Genomic DNA, 16939 nt, shown 5'->3' on the forward strand with positions numbered 1-16939 from the left:
ACCACCACCACCACCACCAGTGCTGCCCTTAGCTCCAGGCTGATTTTTCCGGGGAGGGGACGTGGAATTGACTCGTTTGCTGCTGAGAAGTGAGTCAGACCAGTTCTCTGGGCACCAGAACTTCCAGCATCTTCCCAGCCCAGCCCAGGCTGCTGCCCTGCCCCAGCCACTGCCTCACTAGGGCCCTGAATTTTGAATCTAGAGCAGCATACCTCAAATTCGGGGATTTTTCTACAGCCAGGACAGCCTCCTGGGCAGAGATGCAGGTGGGGGGAAAGCAGCAGCCTCTCCCTGCAGCGCCGAGCTGTTGCTCCTGGATGCACTGCCTTGGTGTTTGTTGGCACTACCGGCAGGGGATCAGCGTCATGTACCACCCAGCCCCTTGGGGCTCCAGGCAGCGCATCTGCAGGCATGTGGGGCTGGGGGTGTTCTTGACGGGGTAGGAAACTTCAACTCTGCAGGCAGCTGGTGAGTTCCCAAGTCACCTACCAGGGGGCTGAGACGCTCTGGGGGAAGACTTTGGGCTCCAGCTTGCCAGGGCTCCAGGAGTGGGCTTGGGCTTTTTATAACAGGCAGCTCAAGAATGGCATCAGATGAGCAGGCTATTGCTTTAACTACTACGCCGCCTTGCCCAATGAACGGCCTCTTATTTCCTTGTTATTAAGGTCTCTGCTTCCTGCAACCTTTTCCCCAAGTTCATTGGCTGGCTGGGCACGGGAGGGTCAGTACTATTGAAAAAGACCAAGTGCTAGGGACAAAACACTCCAGTCCCGCCTGGTGCGGGGAGTCGGGTTTGCTCTTCAAATTCTGTCGTTTGGAAATGTCCAGGTCTGGGAATGTCCCACAGAAGGATTTCTAATGGGCAGCTGGGTGCAGAACAGTTAAACTGCACAGAGCTCCTGTGGAGGATAGATGGGAATTAGAAACATTTTGAGGATCGTTTGGGAAATTAGCCTTTGCTGACAAGGTTCGTCTCTGTTCCTATTTCACCTTCCGGTGTTATGCAGAGGGATCTTTGGCTTATTTTTGCGAGCTTAATAACTATCTCCAAAACTTTATTTACTCAAACCGGTGCTGGCGGGATAAGGAACAATTCAGGCTGTCACTGAACTGAAGGCGGGAGATCATTTTTTGACCGGGAGAGGAACACCTCCTCTTAGAGGTGTTTGTCTGGCTGGCAGCCCTGATTCCCAGGTCTCTCCTGAGGGAAGAAAGTTTCTATGCAAAATACCAAAACTTTTAAGGGAGAGGAGGGAAAGGTGATGGCCACACGATGGGGCCAGCATGAACCACAACGTGGTGCTTTCACGTGGGACGACTCTGAACATTGACTGATCTCCACACCCTTGGATTTGAAGAGATGTTTACTTTTGGACTTGGGAAACTACAAGGCTGAAGCAATTATATCCGGGGTCTCAAACTCCCAGCCTCCAGGCCATTTGCAGCTCGCGAGCTTCCCAATGTGGCCTGCAGGGCTTCAGCAGTTTTGGGGCCGGTTCTCTCCCTTGGCCCCACCTGCTGCCCCCAGACGCTCCCACCCCCGACTCCAGGGGCCCTGGCAGCACAGCGGAGTTGAGTGGCATCTTCCTGCTCACTCCAGAGGCTGCTGGCCCCTCCCTGTGGCCCCGGGGCGGGCGGGGGGGTTGTGCCTCCATGTGCTGTCCCTCCCCGAGCGCGCCCGTGGCCAATGGTACACTGTGGAGGTCCCCCCCGCCTTGGAGCCCCAGGTAAGCACCGCACCTCTGACCCCCTCCCAGAGCCTGCATCCCCACCCCAGATACTCCCCTCCTGCCCCAACTCTCTCCCAGAGCCTGCATCCCCTTCCCTCTCCCCATATACTCCTTCCCTCCCCCAAGGCCCTCCCAGGGCCTGCACCCCCTTCCTCCACACACCCCCGAGCCTCCAAATTCCCAGCCAGAGCCTACACCCTCTCCCCATTCCCACGCACCCCCCTGACCCCAAAGTTCCTCCCAGAGCCTGCACTCCCACCCCCTCCTCCTGAACCCCCACCCTCTGCCCCAGTCCAGAGCCTGCATCCAGGACCCAAACTCCATCCCAGAGCCTTCACCCCAAACTCCCTCCCCCATCCAAACTCCCTCCCAGAGCCCAACCTCTCACCCCTTCTACACCCAAACTCCCTTCCAGAGCTTGCACCCCAATCCCCTTTCCCAGACCTGTGCTCCCACCAAAACTCTATCCCAGAGCCTTAGGCAGCTGGGGGGCAGATTTTTTTGGGGGGTGGAGTTTTGGGGAGTGGGTTATGGGCAGCACGAGCGACATTATTGGCCAACTGGGAGACTTTGAGGATTGACACTGGCCCTAAGGTAAATTGAGTTTGAGACCCTGCTTTAAGGGATTGGAGCAATGCTGGGGAGATGGAAGGGCACAGGGCAGGGGAGCAGTGTGTGCTCCAAGGAAAGTTGTTGTTGCGCTCTGGTGTTGTTGCCCTCTGGGGCGGGTGTGGGGATTTTGTAAGCTGTGGGGTTTGTACACAGATAAAGTTTACTAACCCCCAGGTTCAATACTGTTCCTACTCTGGGCTATACAGGCAGTCTTTGCTGAGAGTGTAGCTCACTGGTTGAATAGTTGCCTAGAGGGCAATGGGTTCCTACTTCAAATCCAAGTGCTACCCTTTAAAAACTTTTTCAAATGAAAATTGATTTCCAGACCCATCTCCAGTGTGTTCAGGAGTCCGCTGAATGGGGATGCTTGAAATGAATGTAAACACTCAGCAGTTCCCCTTGCAAATGTAGAAAACCCAGCAGAGCTGTCCAGCAGCTGAAATCCACTCCAGTCCTCGCGTCTCCAAGAGGGACACTCTGTATTTGGGGCACGTGTGACACCTCTGGGACGATAACAGGTGAAAAAATGCTGGATTCAATGACAGCTGAGACCACAGGACGTGAAGGTGAATGGCAGCACAGGGTCATAACACTCAGACCCGGGGCTTCACCGTCACTATCCCTGTGTTTGCCCTCATTTATATCCTAAGAAACACACCCTTCCCCCTCCCCCACACACTGTCACACCCAACCTTTTCCCCTGGAGCCCACCCCAACCCTACACTACCCCTCTCCCACACACACACCATGGGACACAGCCTCTCCGTGACTCACCCAGGTCAGGACTTGCCTCTGCATCGCCCCAACAGGGGAGCAGAGAGCCTGAAGGGCCACAGGAGACAGATGGAGATCGGCCGGAATAGAAAAGACTTCAATTCGCCATTTCAGGGTCTCATTAACCTCACCCAGGAGAAGTTCCAGCATCAGGTGGGCTCAAAGCACCAACCTTCCCCTCAGCAGGAGAAGGTGGGAACCAGCTCAATGAGATAGAAGGAGGCTCCCCACCTCTGTTGCTGCCGTCCTACAGCCTTTCCTATGGATTTGTTTTAGTAATGCAACCCCCACCAACCCATCCATCCATGAAATAAAGAGACAAGCGCCTAACTGTGGGCTCCAGTGGTGCAATGGGTTAGCGCACAGGACTTATAGAGCGATGCTGCAATTGTGCATTCAAACCCTAGCTGAAGCTCTGGATTTCTGTAAGCAGATGGCTTCTGCCAATCATTTTGCCCTGCGGAAAATACAATTCCAGCCCTGCAGACACCGAGGTCCCTTCCTTCACCGAGTGCAGGGCAGATTCACACATCTACAAGGCTTCGCTATCCACCAGCCGCCTGTGTCAGGAGGGGTCAAGCAGAGCCCAGAGCGCTGCCCATCCTGTGATTCTTCACCCCCTGACTCCCCTTCAATCTTTGCTCCCCAAATCACCTGTGTGCACACCCTCCTGGCTGTGAGACTCAAACCCTGCCTGACTTCTGTATGTTGGTATGTTTTGTGTCTCTCGTGTTGATGTGCCTGTGCGTCCTGGGTGATTTTTGTGGATGCCTTGCCCAGTTTTGTGTGCGTGTGTGTATGATTTTTGCATGCATATTGTTTTTTGCTTAGTATTCTTTTGGTGTGTGGTTTTTGTGTTTTGTTTTTTTGGTGTGGATTTGTTCTTTGTATATTTTGAGTGGCTTTCCCTTATGTGTGTATGGCTCTGTGTGTGTGTGTATATGTGTGGTTTTTGTTTATACCTGTATGGGCCTGTGTAGTGTGTGATTTTCTCTTTCTCTCTGTGTGTTTGTCTCTCTGTTTGTATCTTCATGTGTAAATTCACTGTAACTTTTCAAAATATCCACAGCTTTGCCAGTTTTCACCAGGAATTTTTCTCCATCAACCAATTCTCACTTGTTCCCTACCTGTTGGTGACCATTGCCCCAGAGCACTGTCACTCTCAGGGTCCTGATTTCCCATTAACCCTTCCCCCTTCTCTTGGAACTGGGAACTAGCCAACCAAAAAAACCCACAAAGTTTTAGTAAAGGGCCAACAGTCCCCTTACACAAGCCAGCCCCGTGAGGGTCACTGATGGCCAGAGAAGGCAGCAGAAGCTGGTCCCATGGTGTAATGGTCAGCACTCAGGACTCTGAATCCTGCAATCTGAGTTCAAATCTCAGTGGGACCTTGTGGTAAATCCCTAGAGCTCAAAGTGCTCCTATCTCCGACTGCGCAAGAGCGAGTTGTTTACCTCCTACTGGGTGACTCCTGCCCACTGGAGCCAGGTCTTTGGGTGGGATGGCTGCAATGGGTAGGGGCCCTAGAACTGGCTACTGATGCCTGCAGTCCTGTGGTTGGACCTGGCGGTTGGGATTCTCGCTGCTTCACCTGATGCCCACAAGTTTGTACTTGCTGCCACATTTTTCCTCTTTCCCACATGGCGCCTGAAGAAAGCAGTGCCAGGGCCAGGCTGTAGGCATATTTTATATATTTGTAATTCTGTTTCTAATATTTGTAATTCCCCTATTTGAAATAATTGTAATTCTGCAATATTGATTTGCAGCTCTCCTTAGCTGCTGACAGTGTCCGTGTTAAAGCTTGCAAACTGTCAATTGACTCTAAGTACCTTGTAAGCCATTAATTAACTCTAAGCGATGCTTTGTAATTGACATGGACACCTTACAACACAAACCGCTCAATTGACACTACTCTCTCTGAAAAAAGAAAAGGAGGACCTGTGGCACCTTAGAGACTAACCAATTTATTTGAGCATAAGCTTTCATGAGCTACAGCTCACTTCATCCGATGCAGTTCTTTTTGCGGATACAGACTAACACGGCTGCTACTCTGGATACTCTCTCTGAGTTGACACTTTTGCTTGCTTGTAATTGAGATTGACGCTTGCTAGGGTACAGATGTGGGGACCTGCATGAAAACCTCCTAAGCTTACTTTTACCAGCTTAGGTTAAATCTTCCCCAAGGTACAAACTATTTTACCTTTTGCCCTTGGACTTTCGCTGCCACCACCAAACGTCTAACACTGGTTATTGGGAAAGAGTTCGTTTGGAAATGTCTTTCCCCCCAAAATCCTCCCAAATCTTAACTCCCCTTTCCTGGGGAAGGTTTGATAAAAATCCTCACCAATTTGCATAGGTGACCACACACTCAAACCCTTGAATCTTAAGAATAATGAAAAAGCATTCAGTTTCTTAAAAGAAGAATTTTAATAGAAGAAAAAATAAAAAAGGATCACCTCTGTAAAATCAGGATGGTAAATTCCTTACAGGGTAATTAGATTCAAAACCCTCTTGGCAAAACCTTAAGTTACAAAAAACACAAAACCAGGAATATCCATTCCATTCAGCACAACTTATTTTCTCAGCCATTTAAAGAAATCAGAATCTAACGCATACCTACCTAGATTACTTACTAAGTTCTAAGACTAGATTCCTGTTCTGTCCCAGGCAAAAGCATCACATTGGGGAGGCTCGCGGGCCACAAATGGCCCGGAGGCTGGGAGTTTGAGACCCCAGATATAATTGCTTCAGCCTTGCAGTTCACCAAGTCCAAAAGTAAACTTCTCTTCAAATCCAAGGGTGTGGAGATCAGTCAATGTTTAGAGTCGTCCCACGTGAAAGCACCACGTTGTGGTTCATGCTGGCCCCATCGTGTGGCCATCACCTTTCCCTCCTCTCCCTTAAAAGTTTTGGTATTTTGCATAGAAACTTTCTTCCCTCAGGAGAGACCTGGGAACCAAACACCTTTAAGGGGAGGTGTCCCTCTCCCGGTCAAAAAATGATCTCCCGCCTTTAGTTCAGTGACAGCCTGAAGTGTTCCTTATCCCGCCACAGCTGGCAGTGGGGCCAGATATAGAGTGAAACACGACACATCATAGCTATGCCCACAGTGACTGCAAAATCTTTTTATATATTTCTTATTACCTCCGTGTATTGTTTTCTCTGGAGTCTAGACCTTGACTGTCCCTTGTCCAAGAAATTTGGACCTTGATAAAAAGAATCGACTACCCCTGGTTAAGGCCATGGACTTGACACCCACCAGAGTGTCCTACACAGGTACCAGTACTAACAGCAATGGCTCCCTTTTAGCCATAGTTTTTAATCAGAGCAATAAATTGAAACAAACCCCTGTTAAATCATTTCTCAGCCCAAGCCCTTCACCTACATTCCGTAGGGCATTGGGCCACCATGTGGATGTTTCATTTCCCTCCTCAATTTCATACGGAGATACAATTTCCTGTGCACAGATCCATGAACAGCAAAACCTCCCTATGTGTCTTGTCTGAGCCAGGGCATTCAACTCCAGTGAACCCTTCTCTCCTGCAATTGCAATGGTCAGACAGAGGGGATGTGGCCACCTACATCCCTGACAGGGAGATATTGGCTCGGCTCTTTCTTTATGCTGCTCTTGCTAGTCCATGAAACATCAAGGATGGAATGCAAGGCTGAGTTCATGCACCAACCCCCTGAAAAATGTCCATGCCCCAGAGAAAACCTGACCCCTGCTATTGAAATGATGTGCTGGAGATTTGACAAGGAAAGGGACTGTCTGAATTGTCAATTTGGGGAATGAACACTGATCTACAGCAATGTTGTTAACACAAACACACTCCCATCGTGCTCCAGCCGGAAGGGAAATGGGCAGGAATTCTTGCTGTTCAGCCATGGACACACTTACACGAATGCACAGCCGTGATTGTGCTGGGGAAGTGGATCTGAGCAATTTGAAGTGACAATTCTGTGAGAACTGAATCATAGTGTAGTGGAGCAGCTGTATATCCAGTAGTTGTAGCCGAGTGGTTAAGGCGATGGACTAGAAATCCATTGGGGTCGCCCTGCGCAGGTTCAAATCCTGCCAACTACAGAAGCATTGGGCTGTTATTATTACTGTAGTCTTAGTGCCTGAGCATCCACAGTGTGAACTGGAGCCAGATCTGGTCTCTTTGGCTGTCTACACTTAAAATGTTGCTGTGACACTTCTCTAGCACCTTGGGTAGACAGTCACTACACTGACTGGAGGGGTTTTCCCGTCCCTGTAATAGTTACATTGACGGAACAATTTTTCCTTCTATTTAGCTCTATCTAACCAGGGCTTAGGTCAGCTTAACTGTATTGGTTTGGGGGTGTGGATTTTTCACACCCTGAGAGACGTAGCTCTGCCAGTTAAGTGACCAGCGTACACCAGCCCTTAGATCCCTCTTAGGATATCCATGCAGGCACTGAACTGTGAGAGGAAAACACCAGCTCACAAACACAGAGACTGAATTCCCCACAGTTAATCTCTCTGCACTTTTGAGAAAGTCACAAAATTCAATTCATTCCTGCTAGGACAGAGAAAAAAATAAGTGACACTAAGTTTTTGGCTTGATTAAATAAAGTTAAGGGTTTAATTACTACAGTAAAAATATGTACCGATTCCTCTAAATGACACCATAACTTGACATAGAAACAGAGACAAATCTTGTCAGTGACGACTAATTTAACAAATGATCTTCCCATTATTAATTTCCATTGTGCCCCCACTGCAGGTCTGGGCCCCTCCAGTGTAACTGCTCTGCATTTGCCTTCCAGAGAACTGGCCTGACTCACTTCTCAGCAGCAAACGAGTCAATTCCATGTCCCCTCCCCGGAAAAATCAGCCTGGAGCTAAGGGCAGCACTTGCGGGGGAGGGTAGGTTCCCTTTAGTTCCCAGCGAGGCATGAGGGAACCGAGCGCGTCTCTCGAAGAACTTTTGGAGCTGACCTGGGGAAAGCGCCAGGCTGCGGCCGGACTCAGGCTGGGGCAGCATGGCCGCGCTTCCCTGGTGAGCCATGAGACACGCCAAGGGCTATGTGCAGCCAACAGGGAAGTGGGAGGGAGGCGTCTTCGAGCTGGCGCGTCTCGTCCGTTTCTCCCTTGCTGCTTGGCAGAAGCGGGAAGGGAGCGAAAGGTGCCCGGCTGAAGGTTTTGCACTAGGCCTTGAGGATTAAGCCCGAGCCCCCGGCATGGCTGCTGGGAGATGGGTTTCTGACTCGCATCCAGCGCACTCTGCGGGCCACCAGCTGAACCCCCTGAGGCCAAGAGAGTCGAGTTTGAGGTGGCAAAAAGGGGGCCTTTGAGGCTCTCAGCACATCTTGAGGAGCAAGGAAATAGCATGAGGTTACCAGCGTCCCTGGGTGGGCTCGAACCACCATCCTCTCGGTTAACAGCCGAACGCGCTGACCCATTGCGCCACAGAGACACCTAGAGACCTGTCTGCTGTTACCAAGGCTGTGCAGCCTGCACATCTGCTGCCCACGCTAGAGCTTGCAAGGCGCTAGCCCGGACAGGACCGGATTCACCGTGGCTCCACCGTGCCAGGCCCAAGCTCAGACGGGCCCATAACACTCGCTTCCTCCCCTCTCGCAGCGCTGCCCAAGTGGAGCCTCGGAGCAGCAGGGATCCAGCCTGGGAGCTGAGAGCCCACGGGGCCCTGGGAGCTGTAGTTCCTTGGCCAGCTCCCTGCCTAGAGAGCCAGCCCTGGAGCAGGGAAGGAACTACATTTCCCAGCATTCCCTTGGCCACTATCCACAGGAAAGGGAGGGGGAGGGAGCGGGGAAGCTGAGACCCCATGCGCTGCAGCTTGCTGTGAATGGGGAGCTGGCTGCTCGAAGGGGAGGCCCTGTGAATGGGGAACAAGTGTGCCCAAGAAGTAGAAGGCTTTGGTCCGGCTATCACCCTCAAAGACTTCCCCAGGCTGGATGAGGGATGCTGGTGTGACCTCGCCTGGCAGCCCCCAAAGGAGGAACTGGGTGGACTGAATGGACAGTGCCCGTCTTTGTCTGAAGCCTAGCAAGGGGGGGGCGGGGTCTGTGGATCCCACAAGAAGTTAAAATGAAAAGTAAGGGAGGGGAGGCTCTACTCGAGGACCTGGGCAGCTGTAGATACAGTACCAGGCCCGTAGGAGGATTTCCATTCTGAGCCAGGGAAGCAGAAATTGGCTTTTCCTTTCTTGATTTATCCAATATTCAGAAAGGGAATCGAGCACCTGTCTTCCACATTTGAACATTCTCAAAACTCAGGAGTGCTCAAGCTCAATTTGGGCTGCTTGTTACTTCATTTCTCCCCAGTCAAATATGCTGATCCACTGAAACGTGCTGTGGAAAAAGTAGAATAAAATTGAGCAACAAATGCTGGCATCTCCCCAGTGCTAACTCGGACTGGAATTGCTATTTTCAACAGCCATTGTCATTTCTTTTAGTGTTGATTGTTGAAAGGGAAGACAGTAATATTGCCCTGGCAAATTCCCCACAGAAACAAAGAGTGGAACAAAAGAATAACAAAAGTACCTCACCTTTTCCTCATTTATGTAGGACAGTCTTACCGTATGGATCCAGATATCCTCCAATCACACAAGCTGAAAATTGTTCCACTTTACCGCAGTTCTGTAACCGTGCATTGACCAGTCCTGTCTGTGTTCTGTGCACATCCAAAATTCCTCCTGAATTCAGAAGGGCCTTGCTTTTGTGACCATACTACCTGATATTTTCAGCCCTTGTAAGGTTCTTAAAAGAAGAATTTTAATGAAAGAAAAGGTAAAAGAATCACCTCTGTAAAATCAGGATGGTAAATGCCTTACAGGGTAATCAGATTCAAAACATAGGGAATCCCTCTAGGCAAAACCTTAAGTTACAAAAAGACACAAAAACAGGAATATACATTCCATTCAGCACATCTTATTTTACCAGGCATTAAACAAAAGGAAATCTAGCTCGATTACTTAGTAACTAACAGTTGTAAGGCTGCATTCCTGATCTGTTCCCGGCAAAAGCATCACAGACACAGACAGACCCTTTGTTCCCCCCTTCCAGCTTTGAAAGTATCTTGTCTCCTCATTGGTCATTTTGGTCAGGTGCCAGCGAGGTTATCTTAGCTTCTTAACCCTTTACAGGTGAAAGGGTTTTACCTCTGGTCAGGAGGGATTTTATAGCACTGTATACAGAAAGGTGGCTACCCTTCCCTTTATTTTTATCACAGCCCACTTGGAGACGTCTTCCCCCAAAATTTTGCCCCAAGCTCTACACACCCCCTTTCCTGGGGAGGCTTGAGAATAATATCCTCACCAATTGGTTACAAAATCATCAAAGACCCAAACCCCTGGATCTTGGAACAATGGAAAAATCACTCAGGTTCTTAAAAGAAGGATTTTATTAAGAAAAAGAAAGGTAAAAATCATCTCTGTAAAATCAGGATGGAACATACTTTACAGGGTATTCAGATTCAAAACACAGGGGATCCCCCTCTGGGCAAAACCTTAAAGTTACAGAAAACAGGAATAAACCTCCCGCTTAAAATAGGGAAAAGTCACATAAAACAAAAGATAAACCAATCCACCTTGCCTGGCTTACCTATACTGGTTGCAATATTGGAGAGTTGGATTAGGATGGGTTGGAGAAGGTGGATTCTGTCTGGCCTCTCTCAGTCCCAAGAGAGAACAACACCTAAACAAAGAGCACAAAACAAAAGTCTTCCCCCGCCCCAAGATTCGAAAGTATCTTGCCCCCTTATTGGACCTTTGAGTCAGGTGCCAGCCAGGTTAGCTGAGCTTCTTAACCCTTGACAGGTAACAGGATGTTGCCTCTGGCCAGAGGGATTTTCTAGCACTGTATACAGACAGGTGGTTACCCTTCCCTGTATATCTATGACAGTGACCGTACAACTTGCTATTTTCAGCCCTTGTAAGCGAAGCAGGTTTACATTCAGTAACTGGTCAGAAAGGAAGCCGGTACTGAATGCTCCACTTCCTTGCCGGTATGCTGCTGCACCTTTTCTTACCGGTACGCCGTCCCGGCCCCTACCGGCTTCCTTTCACCTCTGACCCCAGGGGTAGGTAACACTGCAAAGGAGGAAAACCTGAGACGCAGCGAGCAGCAGGGAGTTATCTGCGGTCACACAGTGAATAGCACATGGGGCTCCTGGCTCCCTGGCCTCTGTTCTGGCCACTAGACAACACTACCTGTGCTCAGCTGCCTAGGGGTTAGGTGTGGGGATACAGCTTTAAAGGGTATGGGCCATATCCTCAGCTGGTGTAAATGGGTGTATCTCCACTGACTTCACTGACACAAGTTTAGAGCAGCCGAGGATCTGACCCAATATGCAGAGTTTGATTGAAAACTGGGAGAAGGAGTTAAGACACTTGCTCATACAAGCACCATCATTCCCTTCTCACGGGAGGATGAAACAGCCCTGTGGCAAGGGGGTGGAATTAGCCCCAAGAGGGGAATCCTTTTGGTCCTCTCCTGGCTGGAAGGGTCATGGAGGGACAGGACTGAGGTGCTTTGGCAGAGCTGTGAGAATAAGTGCTGGGCTCAGTAAGCACTGAGTGTGAACATGGCTGACGGTCCTGGGAGAGAGGGGAATCCAGCCAGAAAAAGGGAGAAATTCAGCCACCGTCCCAGGCTCAAACCACCGTCCTCTGCATTAACAGCAGAACACACTGATGCAGTGCGCCACAGAGATACAAGGCTGCTGCACATCTGCCTGCCAGTGCTGAGCTCGCAAGGCGCTAGTCTGGAGGCTGGGGGCTGTGGGTACAGACCCAGCAGAGTGGTGCAGTGGCAGCATGCTGGGCCCATAACCCAGAGGTTGATGGATCGAAACCATCCTCTGCTAGGCTTGTTTCTTTTTGCTCTGGGCCTTCAAGCGAGGCAGCGACCAGCAGAGCGCCAAGAGCCTAGGCCATGAGGCCAGAGGCGGCTGAGGCGGGGGCCTGCCAGGGAGCTCCCCGGCACCTTTGGCTGCCTGGGCTGAAGGCAAGAGGCCTGCGTGTGGTGAGGGCCCCTGTCCCAGCCTGAGGCAGCGGTGCTTCCTCGTCCCCTTTTCCCACCCTGCTGCTGCAGGAGAACACGAGGGAGGCTCTCGGGACGCTGGGCAGCTCTGGGCAGCTCTGTGTGGCTGTCGGGGGAAAGAGCCGCAGCTCCTGACTCAACCTGCCATTGACTCGCGGGGCTCTGCGCTCCGTCAGCCGGGGCAGGCCAGGCTGCGGCCGGGACTCAGGCTGGGGCAGCATGGCCGTGCTTCCCTGAGGAGGCATGAGACATGCCAAGGGCTTTGCGCAGCCAACAGGGAAGTGGGAGGGAGGCGTCTTCAGCTGGCGCGTCTCATCTGTTTCTCCCTTGCCGCTTGGGCGGAGGTGGGAAGGGAGCGAAACGTACCTGGCTGAAGGTTTTGCACTTGGATTAAACCTGAGTCCCCGGCGTGGCTGCTCGGAGACGGGCTTTTGCGGCGCGGCCCCCACACTCTTCCAGCCAGCAGGTGAACCCACTGTGTCCAAGAGGGACACCTTCAAAGTGGCAAAGGGGGACTTCAAGGCTCCCAGCAGAACTTGAGGAGCCCGCAAGGAGCCTTCAGTGGCATCCCTGGGGGAGCATAACCTCCCCCTCCTTTCCATTAACAGCTGAACTCACTGACCCATGACACCACAGAGACACCTACCAGCAGCTGGTTTGCCAGGGCCGCTGCCCAGCACCCTGCCCCACTCCCTGCCCATGCCAGAGCCTGCAAGGCACTAGCCTGGAGTCAGGGCCACTTGGGGCTGCTGAAGAAAAGCCAGCAGAGTGACACAGAGGAACCGTGCTGCGCCCATAGCACAGAGGTCGATGAATCAAAACCCTCTTCTGCCAGCACTGGCCTCCTTCTTCTTCCACTGGGCCTTCAAGCGAGGGGGCGGCTGGCACAGCGCCAAGAGTCTACCCTGTGGGGCAGAAGGCGGCTGATGCCCGCAGCCTGCTGGGGAGCTCCCAGAAGCTATTAAGGGACAGAGAGTCCTAAATGCCCTGAGTAACAAGGGCTTGGGGTTCACTGAGGCCAGTGAGGGGGTCACTATGTTGGCCTTGTAACCCTGGGTGTCAGGTCGCTGTGCAGCTTTGATCTAGAGCTCGGATCCCAACAAACCGATCAGCAGCCCATAGCCTCCCGCTGGGTCTGCCCCACCTGGTTACTCCTTACAGGCTGACCTGACCCCCCTTCCCACCCCAGATTCCCCCCTAATCATCCTGCTGGCACTCAGAGCCACAGATGTGGAGGTGCTGGAGGAGGGAGGTGTGACTCTAGGGTGGGGTTCTTCTCTAAAGATGGCTGCAGAAAGGTGGTGCTCAGCTCTGTCAGCGACCTGCCCAATTGCCAGGGGATGCAGACATTTCTGTAAGGCACATAAAGGGGGTATTTGGCGTCTAAGCTAATGTGAGGCATGTGCATTTATGAGAGGGAATTTCCAACCTGCCAGCAGTTAAGCTATAGCACTCCAGTGGCCTAATGGATATGGCATTGGCTTCCAAAGGCAGAGATTGTGGGTTCAAGTCCCATCTGGGGTCTCCTTCCTCTAGAGAGTAAAGAAACCTTGGTCTTATTTTCAAACATGTGTTAGGGGTTGGTCTGGAAAATTTAAAGAAAATCCCAATACCCTTAGCATGATGCGGACACTGGCTGTTTCTGATCTTTTACTGTTCTTTGAGAAATATTTCCTTAATGATGTTATGGAATATGGGGGCGGGCTATGAAGGCACCATTCTTCCTGCTTTCACCCTTCGAGACAACATGGCTACATGGCATGGGGCCAATGCGCGCCTCCCAGCCAACTGCTAGAGAAGACAACAGCAACACAGGCAGGGATGGCAGCAGGGCAGACGGCAGCTCCAGGAAGAAGGTGGTACCAGGTCTCATCAATGGGGAGGTGGCCACCCCAGCATGCACAAGGCTGACCCATCAAGTGTGGTGTGTGCTGCAGCGTGCCCCTACTCACTACAAATGATGGTGGAGGGCAGCGTGAGGAAAGCTTACACTAGTGTTGCCTGTATCTGCGCCAAGGATAAAGGGAGGACATGGTCATGCAGGCTGGGCCTGACACTTCACAGTGCTACATTCACTCCGAGTACGCCTCAAATGCTACACCAAGGCTGGCGAGTTCCCCATGAATTCCCATGTGAGCACACATACTGCACACACACACACAGTGCCACTGCCCACCACACACACTGCACATACACACGCACACACACACCCCATGCGTGCTGCGCACACATCGACTGAAACCAAAGAGACACAAACTGCACACTGAGGAGACGGCTGGTTTGTTTACAAGTTGCTTTTATTTACAAAGATACTGAAGTGTGATCTGTTTTTTTTTCGAGGGCAGAAACGCAATGGATGAGAATCTCATGTCCCTGAGCTGCCAGGTGACAGTGGCAGGAAAAAAATGCAGTGCAATGAATTTTAAAAAGACACTAATAAATAATTTAACAAAGAGAAGTAATTAAATACAAAAATCCAGTTGACACTCATTCTGGAGGCTTGTTCCCACCACAGAGAGCAAGGGGCAGGGAGCTACTGGGAAAGGCAGGTGGTGAAGTCTGAGGGAGCATATTCAAGTTAAACAAATTGTAACAGCCAGCTACAAAATACTTCATTCTGGTAACAAAATACAGAATATATAAATCTACAAGGAATACAGCCACACACAGCTCAAAAAGGGTGTCCACTTAACAACAGGTTTCAGAGTAGCAGCCGTGTTAGTCTGTATTCGCAAAAAGAAAAGGAGTACTTGTGGCACCTTAGAGACTAACAAATTTATTTGAGCATAAGCTTTCGTGAGCTACAGCTCTCATCCTCGGATGCATTCAGTGGAAAATACAGTGGGGAGATTTATATACATAGAGAACATGAAACAATGGGTGTTACCATACACACTGTAACCAGAGTGATCACTTAAGGTGAGCTATTACTAGCAGGAGAGCGGGGGTGGGGGAGATTTGCAAACTGGATACAATTAATTTAGGCTTGAATAAAGACTGGGAGTGGATGGGTCATTACACAAAGTAAAACTATTTCCCCATGTTTATTCCCCCGCTCCACTGTTCCTCAGATGTTCTTGTCAACTGCTGGAAATGGCCCACCTTGATTCTCACTACAAAAGGTTCCCCACCTCCCCGCTGGTAATAGCTCACCTTAAGTGATCACTCTCATTACAGTGTGTATGGTAACACCCATTGTTTCATGTTCTCTATGTATATAAATCTCCCCACTGTATTTTCCACTGAATGCATCTGATGAAGTGAGCTGTAGCTCACGAAAGCTTATGCTCAAATAAATTGGTTAGTCTCTAAGGTGCCACAAGTACTCCTTTTCTTTTTGCGAATACAGACTAACATGGCTGCTACTCTGAAACCTGTTATATATTTGCAGCAAATATTGTATAACGGTTGTTGTGTAAGGGGTCTATGGAGAGGTTATGATTAGCTGATTATGATTATGCTGTCTGTCTGCATGCATCATTTTTGTAGTTGAAGTTATACATATTGGCTATGTACTTGTAAATCAATATGTTTTGATTCTGAAGTAGCCTTAGTAAAGCATTTGGTCAGCTTCTTGAGAAAGGAATGTGCACATTAAGTGCCCAGTCAAGAAACACTTAACTGACAATGGATCTTGGAAAACTCCAATCCACATAAGAAGTCTTCCTGGGAACATGCAAGGTAGCATGTGGGCCATGGCTGCCACCTGTAAAGAACTAAGTCATGCATGGACATATGACTTGCCCATGTGACTCCAGACTCCATTTTGCTGTAATTTTCCACAGTAAGCACAAAGAGGTGTCCTTAAACCTGGAAGAGACTATAAAAGGCAGCTGCCTTACTTCTATCTTGTCTTCAGTCCTGCTTCATATCTCTTGAGGGACTTTGCTACAAATGGAAGTTCTGAACAAAAGGACTGAATAACCCATCCCAGCTGTGGATATACTCCAGAAACTTGATTTGAACCTGCAGTTTATTCTATCACTTCTACGAGCCTGAACCAAGAACTTTGCCATTATGAAGGCTTCCATTTAACCAATTCTAGCTCTCATCTCTATCTTTTTCCTTTTATAAATAAACCTTTACATTTTAGATTCTAAAGGATTAGCAACAGCGTGATTTGTGGGTAAGATCTGATTTATATATTGACCTGGGTCTGGGGCTTGGTCCTTTGGGATCAGGAGAACCTTTTGTCTTTTACTGGGGTATTGGTTTGCATAACCATTCATCCCCATACTGAGTGGCACTGGTGGTGATACTGGGAAACTGGCGTGTCTAAGGGAATTGCTTGTGTGACTTGTGGTTAGCCAGTGGGGTAAAACCAAAGTCCTCTCTGGCTGGCTGGTTTGGTTTGCCTTAGAGGTGGGAAAACCCCAGCCTTGGTCTGTAACTGCCCTGCTTTAAGCAATTTGTCCTGAATTGGCACTCTTAGTTGGGTCCCACCAGAACCAGCATTGTTACATGCTCTCTGGTGGGAAATTAAAAACAAAAAGAAGCAGAAACCTCTCCCCCCTGCCAGCACTCCAAAAGAAGCAAGGCGCTACTTAAAGAAATGAATAGGCAATTACATACACATACTTCTCTAGGAGAAGGCAAACACAAGAGCGGGAACTCGGGAGTAGGGCTGTGGCAAGGGCGGAGCCTTATGGAAAGGAGCGGTGCAGGAGCAGGGCCTCAGGTGAAAGGGCGGTGCTAGGGCAGATCATAGGAGGAATGGGCGATGACAGGTTTGGTCACAGAGACCCCCTTGGGAATGTCACCTGACATGCTGGAATTACCTCTGAGCCTATTTTCCC

At 50.1% G+C, this 16939-nt stretch overlaps 4 non-coding genes across 4 annotated transcripts; 3 read left to right on the plus strand and 1 right to left on the minus strand.

Moving 5' to 3' along the window:
• Positions 1–4435: 4435 nt before the first annotated feature.
• Positions 4436–4507, plus strand: TRNAQ-CUG. Its single transcript has one exon. It is a non-coding gene; the product is annotated as a tRNA-Gln (tRNA).
• Positions 4508–7118: 2611 nt separating this feature from the next.
• Positions 7119–7200, plus strand: TRNAS-AGA. The gene has a single exon. It is a non-coding gene; the product is annotated as a tRNA-Ser (tRNA).
• A 1283-nt stretch (positions 7201–8483) lies between these two features.
• TRNAN-GUU lies at positions 8484–8557 on the minus strand. The gene has a single exon. It is a non-coding gene; the product is annotated as a tRNA-Asn (tRNA).
• A 3338-nt stretch (positions 8558–11895) lies between these two features.
• Positions 11896–11967, plus strand: TRNAM-CAU. Its single transcript has one exon. It is a non-coding gene; the product is annotated as a tRNA-Met (tRNA).
• The last annotated feature ends 4972 nt before the right edge of the window (positions 11968–16939 follow it).

The sequence above is a fragment of the Chelonia mydas genome, chromosome 22 (genome assembly GCF_015237465.2).
Source record: "Chelonia mydas isolate rCheMyd1 chromosome 22, rCheMyd1.pri.v2, whole genome shotgun sequence".
NCBI classification, from domain to species: Eukaryota; Metazoa; Chordata; order Testudines; family Cheloniidae; genus Chelonia; species Chelonia mydas.